General features: G+C 51.3%; 1 protein-coding gene across 2 annotated transcripts in view; it reads left to right on the forward strand.

Moving 5' to 3' along the window:
* Positions 1-12282, forward strand: part of LOC147440985 (FAD/NAD(P)-binding oxidoreductase family protein) — a 189514-nt gene that overhangs the window by 120252 nt on the left and 56980 nt on the right. The gene's annotated exons all lie outside the window — the stretch shown is intronic.

Genomic DNA, 12282 nt, shown 5'->3' on the forward strand with positions numbered 1-12282 from the left:
AGGTTGGGAAGCAAAATCCTTTGATAGTGGTGTGGCTTCCATCCAGTTTATCTGAAGCATCCTCCAGCATATTGAGCTAACTGGTAGTCTTCTGCTGATTCTTTTGTTGAACCCATATCAGACCATTGGGGCTTTACATGAAATGCAAAATTAGAAAGCAGAACGGAGAACAGGATCAGGCATTTATTTCCATCGTCTAAGACAACATACAACTGTCACATGGAATGGAACTAGAATGGGAAATGGAAGTGAAATCTCGAACGCTTGCTGCTGCTGTTTCGCTCGCCATTGCTGAGGCCCCCCTCCCCCCCTTCCTGCGCACGATGCCCCTTCCTTCCCTCGCACCATCGCTCCCCCTCCCCTGCTGATTCGTGCGCTGTCCCTGTCCGCTGCCCGCTGTCACCAGAGCACAGCTCCTGTCCAGCGCGCAATCAGTTCAGCCCACCTCACCTCAGCCCGTCAGCCCCGCCCCAGACTGCCAGCCCCGCCTCGCATTTCCGTGCCTCCCAATCCCGCCAGCCCCGCCTCGCAATCCTCCCCTGTTTTCTGCTTGACTGAGATCGTCATCTCCTTCGACGTACTCGGGCGCAGAAGGCCTCCTCTCGTCAATGGCTCTTCGCCCTCTCTTCACAGCAACAGACATAGATGGAGGCTCAAGCTCCGCCACAAAGGGACTCCCCTCGCCCGACCCGGCTGAGCCCACCATTCGACTTGCTTTCTCACCGATAGAGCAAGCAAGCCTAGCCATAGAGGTGGAACGTCTGCAGGCGACTTCCGTCATCTGCAGATTCTCGGCACCATACCCAGCAGAGGAGAGCTGCATGATCTTCTCCAGGCTCGCCTTCTCGCAGAGGTGGGCAAGATCTTGGACGTCCAGTTTCTCAGACGAGGCTACTATCAGATAGAGTTTGAGATCCCCGAGATGGCGGCCAAGGTCGTTGCGATGAGTCCCTTGACCATCCGAGCAGTTCGAGCCCACTTTCGACAGTGGAGACATGGTTTTGACCCAGCTTCAGATGTTCTTGTAGAGGAGGCAGACCTTTTCATCTCCGTTTGCTTTCCTGGTTTGCAGAGGGAGTACCTACCACTTTTGTCCAGGATAGACTCAACGATTGGGACTGTCTTGGAGACACCTCATATGGCAGCCTCAGTAGCTGCCAAGGCGGCCGGCATTCCCTCGGTACGTGTTCTGGTTAGAGACACCCACACTGTCCCGAAGGTCATCCTACTTCCTCGGGTGAGTGGGAGTTGGTTTCGACAGAGCGTGGAGTATTCGGGCCTCCCGAATCAGTGTTTCATTTGTAGACAAATGGGCCATCTCGCGAAGGCCTGTCCACGGAGGAGACCCCGACCTACACCACAGGCCCAGCCTCTGCCCTCAGGGCTGGCTAGCAGCAGCAGGCAGAGTCTTAGAGTACACAGGCAGAGCCACCCTCCGAGCCTGGGGCTCAAGCAGAAGAGGGCTAGCAGTAGGTTTGTGGACGACGTCGACAGGGGCCTCGGCGCCAACCTGGCACTCAGAGTGGTCCCCAGGCTCCTGCCCAGCAGTAGTGGGTTCCCACGAGAACCGATTTGACCCTCTTCAGCAGGACGAGGTCCCTGCTCCCGCTTCCATCTCAGCCTCACCCTCCGCCCCCCCTTCTCCCTTTGTCTCTCCTCCTCGCCCTCCTTCCTCAGCCGATCCCCCTCACCCCCCCTCACCCTCCTCTCCCCCTGCTCTCTCACCTCCCTCCGCTCGAGTCCCACAGCCGCCCAGGGGGCAGGGCCTTCTTCAGTTGCTAGGAGATCTCTTGGCAGCGCCTTTGCCACGAGTCGCTTGACGAGAGAGGGACAGCCTTTCTTGTGGCCCCCTCATATGGTACAGACGTCTCCCCTTGCAACAGTTCCTCGGGGTCTGACGAGCTTCGACATTCGGCGTCGATGGGACTTCTTTGCCTACGACTTTACACGGTTCCTCGGCGACTCCTCACTAGACCTTGAGGCAACCTGCTTCAGGGTTCATGTTCTGTTCCTTGCAGCTAGGGGGTTAGAGGCCTTGGACTCAACGGTTGGCTTCTCTTTTCCCCTTTGCGGCAGGGACCAGACTGAGTGGACTATAGACTCAGTGATGGAGTGGCTACAGACATAGGCCCTAGAGTTCTCTCATCACATGGGAGACCTAGGGGTTACAGACATGCTTCAGACTCTTTGACCATTGGCCAAGTTTGTTGTGACTTCTCCAGATGCAGCTGGATGTAGACACATTGTGGTTCACTTTTTTGCTGATACGCAGTGCCCGCCTTGCTATGTACACTTACATGAGGACTCCTGGACAAAGGAGGTTGCTTTACGCACAGCTCAGTCTACTTGGGCTTGGGCTAGGCACTCTTTGCAATCATGCTTATCTCGAGGACGCTCGGATGCGGATTACTCCCCATCGAAGCAAGCCTCGAAGATAGCGTTTGGCTACTGCGGCAACATCTGTTCTCTCTCGCTCCCCATGAGGATCATCTCATGGAATGTACAGGGATTAGGTGGGCCCCAGTTTCAGCGTCAGAGGGGCCGACTGCGCCAGGAGCTTCAGAGATGCCTTGTGGGAGGAGAGATTGACCTTCTTATGCTACAAGAGCATCATCTGTGTGAGAGCCGCATTAGATGTGGTTAGCCTTTACGTGGACGATATGATACTTTTTACTCAGCTGCTCTTGGACCTGCAGGCATCCAGGGCGGGGTATGTATGACTATTGTGGATTCTTTGCAGCAGGCCATTGTGGGGAGAGGGATTATTGTGCCAGGTAGGGCTCAGTGGATCACTATGCAGGTTCAGGGTTGTCTTGTGGGCTTCCTAAACATCTATGCGTCCAATGTGGCGAGTGCACAAGCAGAATTTTGGTCACAGATTGTTGAGTCTCTGCCGCAAGCAGAGCAATGGTGCATAGCGGGTGACTTCAACATGTTGGAGGATCCCTCTGACAGGATTGCTGGTAGCCATGCTACTGTGCATGGAGTTGAACTGGCCGCTTGGAAGAGGTTTTGTATGACTTTGAGAGTCTTGGATGTGTGGCAGCATTCTAGCTTTGTGAGGCCCCCAGATAGCCTGGCCTTCTCTCGTTCGGACCGCAGAGTGGGAGGAGTGAATCTATCGCGGATAGATCACTTCTACACTAGTGACCACTTCTGTGACTTGGGTGGGACAATTGGCATTCTGGCAGGGACTTCCTTTTCGAACTATGCACCAGCAATCCTCACAGTGACAGATAGGCAGAGGAGGGGGAGCACGATGCTACGCATCCTTGAGCGCTGGACTCGACGCTCATAGAGCAAGTGGAGGATCTTTGGACAGGGAGCTTAGACATGCAGGATTCTCCTGCTAACACAGTGGCTTCAGGACTTGCTCATCTTAGTCGATTCTTTCTTCAGGAGTCTTTGGCTCGCTTGGCTGCAGTGAGAGAGGAGGAGTAGCGTCTCCAACGAGGAGTTGCTTCCTTACACAAGATTCAAGAGCAGCATCCAGACAGTCCTTGGTTGGAGGAGCAGTTACAGCAGGCTCGATAGGAGCTTGTTAGCACAAAGGAGAGGCCCCATGAGTTTGCTTTCCATCGACAGGTATCTCAGTGGACCCAGGTGGGGGATAGAGTGACATGTGCTTTCTTTGAGGCAGCGGGACCTCGGTATACGCATCTCAAGGTCAATCAGTTGAGGAGGCCCGACTGGTTAGTTGCTTCAGAGCCAGAGGACATGCGTGCAGTTGCTACTGATTTTTAGCGTGATTTACTGTTTACAAAGCCTCAATCAGAGCGTCAAGCTGCATGCTCAAAGCAGGTGTGGACACAAATGCCTTGTCTTGTGACTGAGGAGATGCGTCAAAGGCTTGAGCTGCCTCTTCAGCTAGGGGAGATGCACATGGCTCTGAGTGCACTACCCCGTGGTAGGTGTCCAAGTGAGGATGGCTTGACTCTCAGTTTTTTCTTGGATTACTGGGACTTGCTTGGCCCAGATCTCTGTAGTGCTTTTCAGTACATTCTGCACACAGGAGAGATGCCTGACAGCATGAGTGAGGGCCTGATCTACCTCATTCCCAAGGAGGGTGGCTCCTTGGATGAGATTCGACAGTGGCGCCCCATCACCATCCTCAACTCAGCCTACAAAATTCTTGCCAAGGCTCTGAGCTTGAGGATTTAGCCACTTCTAGAGAGCATTATACATGGGACTCAGACAGGTTTTGTCAAGGAGCGTAGTATCCTTGACAACATCTTTACTTTTTGGGAGGCTTCTGCCCTAGCGCGGCTCCGTGGTGAGGATCTGGTGATTCTTCTTCTCTATTTTGAGAAGGCATACGACAGAGTTGATTGGGACTTTCTGGAGGGCACTCTACGCAGGATGGGCTTCTCAGTTGCTTGGATCAGAGGGGTGTCAGCTTTGTAGAGACAGGCACACAGTCAGGTACTTTTGTCAGGAGGTAGAGTGATCGTTTCACGCTCACACGTTCGGTCAGATAGGGCTGCCCTCTTGCCCCCTTCCTCTTCCTGTTCTATGCTGAGGCGATGAGCAGGTTTTTGGTGTCGTAGCAGGTTGGTTTACGTGGCTTAGCACTTCGTATTCGGGGGGATGAGCTAATGGACGCTGAGTTTGTAGACGACTCAATCTTGTACTTGGATGGCCAGGAGGCAAACCTTCACATTTTTGAGCAGGCTCTAGAGACTTTCTGTTGTGCATCTGGCGCATTGATCAACTGGAGAAAGACAGTGGCTTTCTCGGTTGGTAGTGCTCCTATGCCTGATTGGATGCCAAGTGAGGGTTTGAGGTGGATTCCCCCAGGGACTGCAGTTCGATACTTGGGTTGTCAGGTTGGTTTGGACTTGTCTCCCGAGGAGCCCTCCTCCTGTCTATCAGGAGGAAGTTTTTACATTGGAGCTCCGCACGACTTTCTTTGGCAGGCAGAGTTGTAGTGGCCAACCAGGTGCTGTTGGCTACTATGTGGTACATCATTTCTTGTTGGATCTTCTCGAGTTCTTGTATCAGCCAGGTAGAGAGGCCGATCAGGAACTTCCTTTGGTCAGGGTGTGACACTCAGATAGCCCGGGCCAGAGTGGCTTGGCAAGTCATCACTCTTCCGTGTTCTCAGGGAGGGCTTGGGATCATAGACCCGGCACAGCAGAGCATAGCCCTTCTTGGGAAGTTCATCGTTAGAGGACTTCTTCCAGGTGAGGAGCCCTGGAAAGAGTTCTTGCTACAGCGGCTTCGTGCTAGGGTGCCTCTGGCTGGAGGCCCCTGGCGACCTTCGACCAGATGGATTTTCACAGAGATGCGAAGAGTTGGCTTGAGCAGGAAACTGGAGGGCCGCTTCGCTATGAGTTTGCTCCGATCTTGGGAGCATCTACGGCAAGGCCTGGAGCAGCAACAACCTACTTGCACGGACGAGCGCCTGAGACAGCCCCTTGTTTGGAACCACATGGTTAGCACTCAGAGAGGCCACTTGGTTGGTAGTCGGCCTCATGTTGCCTGGGGTCCCATGGCAGAGAGTCCATCACGCTCCCTAGGTGACTGGTTACAGTTTTCAGGCTTGTCTGAGGAGCTTGAGGGCTTTCAGCTATAGGGCATGAGAGGGATGCAGAGCATGTGTCAGGACATCTCAGAGGCAATACCAACTGAGTGGCTCACACCTCTCGAGTCAGCAGCGCCCAGATGGATGGGAGCCTTCATGCGACTGGAGGTTCTCATCTCAGTTCGGGCTTGCTCAGAGACTGTACCCTCCCTGTTTTTCAAGATACATGGTAAGGGACGTTTACACCGAGTTGCAGTAGAGGCCCCGCAGGTGGCAGAGTGCTGTTTTCAGAGGATCCGAGTGGTGGGCCTCTGTGGGAGGACATGTGTCATCGATCATGACCCAGTAGCTCTAGTAGCTCTAGAGACTGGACGTTGGAGACTGTGGGCTTGGGAGAGCTGTTCACTTGTACGAGTACAGTGGGGTCCTGGAGAGTGGCTTTGGAGGGACCCTTTCTCCTCTACAGACCACCCAGCTGTCTCTTTCTTTCAATACACTGTTCGCCTGGGATGTCACATACTGGCAGCACAGAGAGAGGCTCGTCTTGGTGCAGCACGTCACTGGCAAGAGGAGGGTCTCACAGTTGAGTTCTTGGCAGTTTTTTGGGAGAGGTTGTGGGACTCCAGACAGCCGACACAAGTCACTTTGTTCCAGTGGCTGGTTGCACACAAAACTACAGCACTTGGGAGCTGGCTTGTGCATGGCGGTGGTGCAACCAAAGTTGGTCTGTGCTAGGAAGTGTGCAATGCAATGATGTTTATGCTGGCAGGTGCATGGCAAAGGGCTAAAGCAGGAATGAAGGCCTTGGGTAGGCAAGTGGCAGCGCAGATGTATACATGATGCAATTTTTTAGGCCAAAAAGGTCATAGAATGGTCCAATTGGGGTGATAGGTAAAGATGGCCGAGATGTTGATTTGATGCTCTACAATATGGTCTTCAAGATGCTTTGCAAGTTGGTCCAGACGGCTCCTCAAACGGAGCCCCGGTGTGAAAGTTATGATTGTCCGAAGATGGAATGCTTTGTGGATCCCTGACGAGCAGGGCAGGTACAGACAGGTGGCAAAAAATGGGATCAATGGGTACGCTTGTAAAGCTCAAGCTGTGGAGCATGCCGGTCTTTTCGGGTTGCCATTCGGAGCTCAGACGGGCAAGTTATGGCCTGTGGAATATTTGCAGGGAGTCGGGTACGTGCGCACCGGGCCACGTTGGTAGGCTCGTCGACGGGCATGTTTTTAGGGCTCGCTAAGATTTTGGAAAATTGCATGCGACCTGGGGAGTCAACCAAAATTTGCGGCTCGCCGATCGAAGTCATGGACATCAAGATAGGCCCAATTCAAGTTGGTAGGCAAGCATGGCGAAAAGGGATCGGGTGGTTTTCCCTGTCCTTGGACGTGTTTTCGGAGGCCATGGTACGGAATGGGAGGGAAGCGCGAAGATTTTGGGGCCGACAAGTGGATCTCCCATATGGCATAACCAAAGAGCTGATGGGCGAACCGGAGCATGTGAAGCACCGGCACCATGTGAAAGGAGTGCAAAAAAAAACCCTTGAGCTATAAGTGCAAAAAGGAAAGGTGAAGTGGAGTTTTTTTTCAAAAAGTCTAATGAACCCTCCAAAGGCTAGGAGGAACTTTAAGGAAAAAGGGAAGAGACCTTGGAGCAGTAGCGCTATTGTTCAAAAAAAAGGAAAACTTTTTTCTTGTCCTAAAGGAAAAGAAGAGAAGGAGGTGAAAAAAAGGGGGGCGGCATTTTTCGAGAGGAGAAGGGTTCCTTTGGTTGGGGGAGGAGAAAGAAGAGAAGGGGCTTTCGTGTGCTCGACAATCGAAGCTGGCACGCGAAGTGTGGTTCGTGAAGCGGCTGCTCGGAAGGGCATGTGCTCTGCAGGAGAAGAAACCAGCGAGGGTTACCAAGAGGAAAAGATGTTGTCGAAGCGAAGCCAGAGTGAGTTTTTTCTCGTCGAGGTGGGTACCGTTGAGAGTCGAATTTGGAGGGAGGCATGTGCCCCTCTGTATTTTGTGGTGATGGCCATGGTGCAGCCAAGAGAAGACTACATGGGTCCTGTACATGTGTTTTCTGTTTGAAGGAGAAGCTTTCATTGTCGATTTTGTCGTCGTCTTCCCCCCCTTCCCCCTTTCTTCTTTGCTCGTCTCCAGGTTGTGTGGTGCCGGTGTGTGTGAGCGTGTGCGCCCCCTTGGGCCCCTTGTGTGAGAGAGAAAGAGAGAGAGGTGTTGAGATGTGGAAGAGTTGGAAGCGGGCACGATCGGTGTGGTAGCTGTCTGAGGATTGTGCAACACCTGTGTGCATTGGGCGAAGTGCAGGCGAGGCCCTGCTAGTGTGAGTTGCTTTTTCTGAAGGTGTTTTCGAGAGGACAGGGGTGCTGTGAATACCCTGAGCTATATAGGGGCCATTGCGTGTGTGTCGGGTGTGTTCCCCATTCCCCCTCTCCAGCGGTCTCTCGGCCGCATGTACAACTTGTGACCATCTTGTGGAGAGTCAAAGTCGCTGTCTTTGGGACTATCTTTTGGCACAGCAGGTGTGGCTTCATGTTCTTCGGCTGATGCGAGCTCTTTCCACAGCTTGGCGGTACACTTGGGAGGCAGCTGCTTGGTCCACTCTCATGGGCTTGGCACTTCACTTGGAGCTATCTTCCACCGGCAAGACGATAGTGATGCAGGGGGGTCGACCTACACTCCAGCCTGCCACAGCTTACTCCACAGGAGTGGTGCAATGAGAGAGAGGAGCACTGGGAGCTCATCAGTGGCCTGACACTGTGGTTTATCTGGCGGGCCCGCTGCTTCCGCATCTTCGAGGCTCACTCTGTACCACCAGCAGAGACTGTTCGGGATCTGTGGCTAGAGCTGATCCATACTCTCAGAGGACATCTCGAGAAACTCTAGGGCAGCTCTGACAGCATGCGGGAGCGCAGAGAGGCTTTCCTTCGACTCTGGCGTCCTGGGCCTTTCTTCACCATGGTCTAGGGTGTACTCAGATGGTACTACCATCCACCTATGTGGCTTTTCCCTCCTCCCATCTCTTGATTTAGCCTCATTGTAGATATGTTGTTTTTTCATTGGGAAAGTCTCCCCATCATGATTGTTGTTGCCCCATTGGCCGTTTCATTAACTAATAGAAGGATCTTTTTCTCGGAAAAAAAAAAAGTGGGAAATGGAAACAGGAAACGTGGACCCCATGACTATGTCTTGGAGCCGAAGACTATGGAGACTAACATGTTGGAAATGACGAGACTACAGCAACAACAATGCATTTGCTACCTTAGGTGTCCGAGCCAACTGCAAGAGCCTAAAATATGATCCCTGGGCTGCAAGCTGTAGCCTCAGGCACATATCTCATGTAAGTGGTGCTTTTATTGGCTAGATACTTTCATAAGCACAATCTCCTGCTTTGGTCATGCTCCTTAAGCAAGCTAAAATAGCAACCGTCAAAACACGCGCACGCAAGAATGCACAGAAATATCTGCCTTCATGCTTTAACTCACAATTGATGCCATACAATGGCTGCTAGCATTTATTAACACCTTAATGCCATGTAGAAGGTGCGAGCTTTAATCTGCTTTTTAACCTTTTCCATCTTCTTTCTGTCTATACTTTTCATTGTAGGACTCAAGCAGGATGCATCATAGATCAAACTGTCTGTGTAGCCCCTCTGGTGAATCAGCAATGAGAACAATGGCGTTCGCAGAAATCAGCAAGTGCACTTGATTGCTTGAGAACTGTGCACCTCTATCTCCCCCTCTATCAATACAGTGATACCTCATCAATTTACAAACCAAAAAGTGTAGGAGATAGTGGACATCCTTGCGTCACTCCAATTGTGCATTATTAGGCCTCTGCCGTACACACTACCTATCTCACATTCTCATAAAGTGCCAAGATACCCCATGTAATCTCACCAGAGCATCCAAATTATACAACCTAAGCATCAATCTCACTCTAGGTAGTGTATCAAAGATTTTGAAGATCCACAAAGGGCAAGTTTGAGGATGGAAAGTCAGTCGACTTTTCAAGCTCGATTGATGTTGAGATTGCTTTTTAAGTTTGAGTTTTGTTTGAGAATCTTTTTGAGAAAGTATTGTTTGAATTTTTTTTGAAATGGATGCTATCTATTCTAAACTTGTCTTGGTGTCGATTTGAACTGTTTGACTCTGGTTTTAATATTGGTTTCATTAATTGGTGATTTACTCCCGGGAGTAGTAGTGAGAAATGTTGTTTTGGTATTGTTTAAACCTCGGAACGACGGAGACAGGATGTCTGGGGAGCGTTTCAAAGTATGCTTGAAAACCTCAGAACGATGCAAATGAGATGTTTGGGAATCAAATTAGATGAATTTGGTCTCTTTGGACATTGATACCATCTATGGTCACCACCACAAATTGTACATAATCCTTCCTTCTTTGAAGTCGAAGAAGCATTTGACGAAGAGCCTTGTTGAGTATTGGAACGCCGATCTTAAGAAAAATCACGTCCTTTACCACGATCAAGTGGAGGAACATTTAAAGATCTGCTTTGAGATTGTCGATCTTGAGAATAGAACCTTGAAGTTGAATAATTTGTTGTGGCTTGCTATCTGAACTGAGACTGATGTTGCTGACTTTGTCTATAGCTGTCTCTGCGATCGCGCTGTGAAAAGCGAGCGCTATTTGAAGATCTGTCACCAGGGAGAAAATTCCATGTAGGGCGCCGATTATCGCCAAGACGCTCCACATAGGCAATTGCAACATCCAAGGTGGTAGGGTTGTATTTGTGCACGTTGTCCTTCAGGTTGGGTTTGAGTCCGTCGATAAAGCTGTGAAGTTTATCAGAGGGACTAAGGGTCTCTATCTCCAGAGTTAGCCTTTGGAACTCTGTGATGTACGTGGCCAAGAAACCTATTTGGCTTAGGCGGCGAAGAGAGGACTCAGCATGAAAATCCACATTGGCAGGTTCAAACGCCTTGCGAATAGCACGTCGGAATTTATCCCAAGAAGGTGTGTGTTTACCATCCGCAACCCGTCGTTGCTACCAAAGAAATGTTGTGTCCTTGAGCAGAGAATTTTTACTTTCTACTAAGTCTGTGTTGGACAAGTAGACCTCTATTTTGAATAGCCATTGGTCCTCTCTCCCCGGTGGGACCCTCAGCCTTATCTCCCAACCCCTCCTCCTCTACTCCTCGACGTAGGGGACTGGACATGCGTCTGCCCGCGAGGCGGTCTCTTGGTAGTGCTTTCGCCACGAGCCGTGCGGCTCGAGAGGGATATCCCCACCTGAGGCCGCCTTTCTTGGTGCGGACTTCTCCTTTTGCAGCAATCCCTAGAGGTTTGACATTTGCAAATGCTGGGATATCTTCGACTACAGCTTCACACGGTGCCTGGATGACTCTTCTCCTAACCTAGATGAGGCTTGCTTTCGAGTCCACGTCCTCTTCTTGCAGCTAGAGGCATTGAGGCTTTGGACACGGCGGTGGGTTTCTCCTTTCCTCTATGCGGTAGGGATTCCACAGAGTGGACCCAACACACAGCTCTTGATTGGCTCTAGATTCAGGCTACTAACTTCTCACATCACACAGACGACTTAGGGGTGACAGATTTGGTGCAGACACTTTGGCCTCTTGCCAAGTTCAGTGTGACACCTCCGGATGCAGCGGGTTGCAGGCACATCGTGGTGCATTTGTTTGCTGACACTCAGAGCCCTCGTTATGTATTTGTACATGAGGATTCTTAGACAGAGGATGTAGCCCTTCGGGCTGCACGCTCGGCTTGGGCTTGGGCGGGACAGTCACTCCTTTCGCGCTTGTCTAAAGGTCGTTCGGATACGGATTACTCCCCATCCAAACCGGCCTCAAAGATAGCGAGGTTGGCTGCTGTGGCAGCATCTTTTTTCTCTCATTAACTCCACGAGGATCATTTCATGGAATGTGCAAGGATTAGGAGGGCCTCAGTTTCAGCGTCACAGGGGTCAGCTGCGTCAGGAGCTTCAGAGATGCCTTGTGGGTGGTGAGATTGACATTCTTATGCTACAAGAGCACCATCTTTGTGAGAGCCGCACTAGACGGTGTGGTCAGATTTTGCGTGGTCGCTATGAGACGTTTTGGTCAGCTGCATTTTGACTTGGAGGCATCCAGGGAGGGGTATGTATGACTATTGCGGATTCTTTGCATCAAGCCGTTGTGGACAGAGAGATTATTGTGTCTAGCTGGGTTCAGTGGATCACTATGCAGTTTCAGGGTTTCCTCGTGGGCTTCCTGAACATCTTTGCGCCCATTGTGGCTAGTGTACGTGCAGAGTTTTGGTCTCATATTGTTGAGTTTCTGCGCAGGCAGAGCAATGGTGTTGGGGTGACCTCAACATGTTGGAGGACTCCTCTGAGACAGGATTGGAGGTAGCCATACTACTGTGCATGGAGTTGAGTTGGCAGCTTGGGAGAGGTTTTGTATGACTGCGGGTTTCAGATGTGGCACCATTTTATCTTTGTGAGGTCCCCAAACAGCATGGCCTTCTCTTGTTTGGATCGTAGAGTGGGAGGAGTGAATTTATCTCGGATAGATCGCTTCTACAGTAGTGACCACTTTTGTGACTTGGGTGGGTCAGTTTGCATTCTTGCTGGGACTTCTTTTTCGGACCATGCACCAATGATCCTCATAGTGACAGATAGACAAAGTAGGGGGAGCACAATGCTACGTATCCCTGAGAGGGTTTTGCTGGACTCTGCACTCAGAGAGAGAGTGGTGGCTCTTTGGGCAGAGGGCTGAGCCATGCAGGAGTCTCC

Source organism: Adiantum capillus-veneris, chromosome 15 (genome assembly GCF_014529385.1).
Source record: "Adiantum capillus-veneris isolate H3 chromosome 15, ASM1452938v2, whole genome shotgun sequence".
NCBI lineage: Eukaryota > Viridiplantae > Streptophyta > Polypodiopsida > Polypodiales > Pteridaceae > Adiantum > Adiantum capillus-veneris.